At 54.2% G+C, this 2,336-nt stretch overlaps 1 long non-coding RNA gene across 1 annotated transcript; it reads right to left on the bottom strand.

Annotated features, from left to right (window-relative positions):
- Positions 1-878: 878 nt before the first annotated feature.
- LOC121024143 (uncharacterized) lies at positions 879-2,101 on the bottom strand. The gene is made up of 2 exons (XR_005787619.1): positions 1,595-2,101; positions 879-936 (listed from the first exon to the last, which is right to left on the bottom strand). It is a non-coding gene; the product is annotated as an uncharacterized LOC121024143 (long non-coding RNA).
- Between the last annotated feature and the right edge of the window lie 235 nt (positions 2,102-2,336).

The raw sequence follows: 2,336 nt of genomic DNA, 5'->3' as shown, positions 1-2,336 counted from the left end.
AATGGCCTTTTTCTTTACAATAGGCGCATTGATCTTTATCTAAGTGCTGCCTGGGAGGGCGTGTTGTTTGAGTGCCTTCTGGGGGTGGCTGTTCTTTCTGGACTATAGTGGCCAGGACTTTAGTCATTTTCCCTGTGGCCTTGATCTGTCTCTCTTCTGGGGTGTCCCTGTTGTTGTAGACCTGTTGTGCTATACGGAGCAGATCCTGGATCTGTTTACCTTCTAAATCCTCTAGCCTTTGGAGTTTTTTCTTTGTGTTTTTTTTTTTTTTTTTTAATTTTTTTTTTCAACGTTTATTTATTTTTGGGACAGAGAGAGACAGAGCATGAACGGGCGAGGGGCAGAGAGAGAGGGAGACACAGAATCGGAAACAGGCTCCAGGCTCTGAGCCATCAGCCCAGAGCCCGACGCGGGGCTCGAACTCACGGACCGCGAGATCGTGACCTGGCTGAAGTCGGACGCTTAACCGACTGCGCCACCGAGGCGCCCCTGGAGTTTTTTCTTAATGTCAGGAGCTGCTTGATTTACAAAGGACATAACGACAGCAGCCTGGTTCTCAGGGACTTCTGGATCCATGGGGGTAAACTGCCTAAAGGCTTCCATTAATCTCTCTAAGTAAGCAGCTGGACTCTCTGCCTTTCCCTGTATGACCGAATATACCTTAGCCAAATTGGTGGGCTTGCGAGCTGCAGCCCGGAGACCCGCCATCAGAGTCTGGCGATAAATGAGTAGCCTTCCCCTACCTTCTGCCGTGTTGTAGTCCCATTCGTCCTGTGGAGGCCTGGTTAGGGGGAAAGCCGCATTAATGAGGTCAGGGTTAGATGTCGGCCGACCGTCCTCTCCGGGAACCAGCTTTCTTGCTTCTAATTGGATCCTCTCTCGCTCCTCTGTGGTGAACAGGATGCGGAGGAGCTGCTGACAGTCGTCCCAGGTGGGCTGGTGGGTGAACAGGACACTGTCTAAAAGAGCTATTAGGTCTTTAGGGTTTTCAGAGAATCGAGCGTTCTGTGTTTTCCAGTTGTAAAGGTCACTGGTGGAAAAGGGCCAATACTGGAGTCGGAGGTTGCCTGTTTCATCGGGGGGTCCTATTTCCCACCGGGGTAGGGCCACAGTGGAGTCGGGGAGGCGAGGGTTTGGCTCACGCTGGGTGTGCCCACGGTTCCGCCGGCTGGCCCCTCGCGGTTGGTTTCGTTTTCAATGGGGCCCGGCGCGGCTGCTGCCTCCCGTCCTCCTGGTTCCGGCACAGCTGCCGCTTCCCGTCCTCCCAGTTCTCCTAGGGGGGGCAACTAGCGGGGCGACTGGTGGGGCGGCTGCTGCGGGCAGGGCCTGGGGCACGAGGGGAGGGGGATGATAGGGTGGAGGGTCGAGGGATAGTAGGTCCTGACTATCGGGCAATATGGGATACAAGGGCGCGGATGGCGTCTTTGGTTTTGGGGGATCTGCAGTCCGCATGGCAAGGACCTTACACGTTCCTGAGGACAGGAAGGGGGCCAACCAAGGGGGTGGATTTTCCACCAAATCTTGCCATACTAGAATGTAAGGGAATCTGATCTGGGTGTCCCTCGCGACCCGGTAGAAAAATCTTTGACTTCACCTTAGCAATTATAGGGAGGCAGAAAGTTCCTTCGGTTGGCCATCCAACGCCCAAGGTTGGCCATTCGGAGCGGCAGAGGGTTATTAATTTTCCCCGCCGGATGTCTAAACTCAAATTCTGTCCTCTGGTTCTAACATCCCTGAAGTTGGCAACGAGGAGAGAAAGAGGAGTGCTTTGAGATTGGCCCATCTGTATCCTGGAGGTGGAGGAAAGGATTAAAAGGAGAAACAGTAAAGTTATGAGGATTTCTGGCTGGGCCAGGCCAGGTCACCTGTGAAAGAGAAGGAGTTTAACACTTAAAGGTTATAGAATAGAGAACACAACACTTAGATCGCTAGCGCGTTTCGGGTGTCTGCCACCCGAACAGAAAAATTCCGATGGGCCCAAAAAGGTGCCCCAGACGGGTGCCAGTGGACGTCTCCTACTGGACCCAACTGAATGCCCTATAGCGCGTCCGCCAGGGCTGTGTCAGTCACAGATACAGATCCCGCGCGGGGGAGCCAGAAACGAACAGACCAACAGAAACAGACAGAGCCGGCTCACTTACCGATCGGTCTTAGGGACGACCCGTTGACTTGGGGTCTGGTGGGTTTGGGGGGATCCCGGATGAGCCCCCAAATGATATGCCCCGATTCGAGAGACCCCCCGAAAACAAACCACCAGAGTCCAGAGTCAAAGCCAAGCGGCAAGGGTCGTTTATTGCAGGTTCGAACCCGGTCCTCCGCGCACTCGTTGCCGGTGA

This window comes from Herpailurus yagouaroundi, unplaced genomic scaffold (genome assembly GCF_014898765.1).
Source record: "Herpailurus yagouaroundi ecotype Mexico unplaced genomic scaffold, PumYag 58678, whole genome shotgun sequence".
NCBI classification, from domain to species: domain Eukaryota; kingdom Metazoa; phylum Chordata; class Mammalia; order Carnivora; family Felidae; genus Herpailurus; species Herpailurus yagouaroundi.
This window is presented reverse-complemented; position numbering and strand designations above follow the sequence as displayed.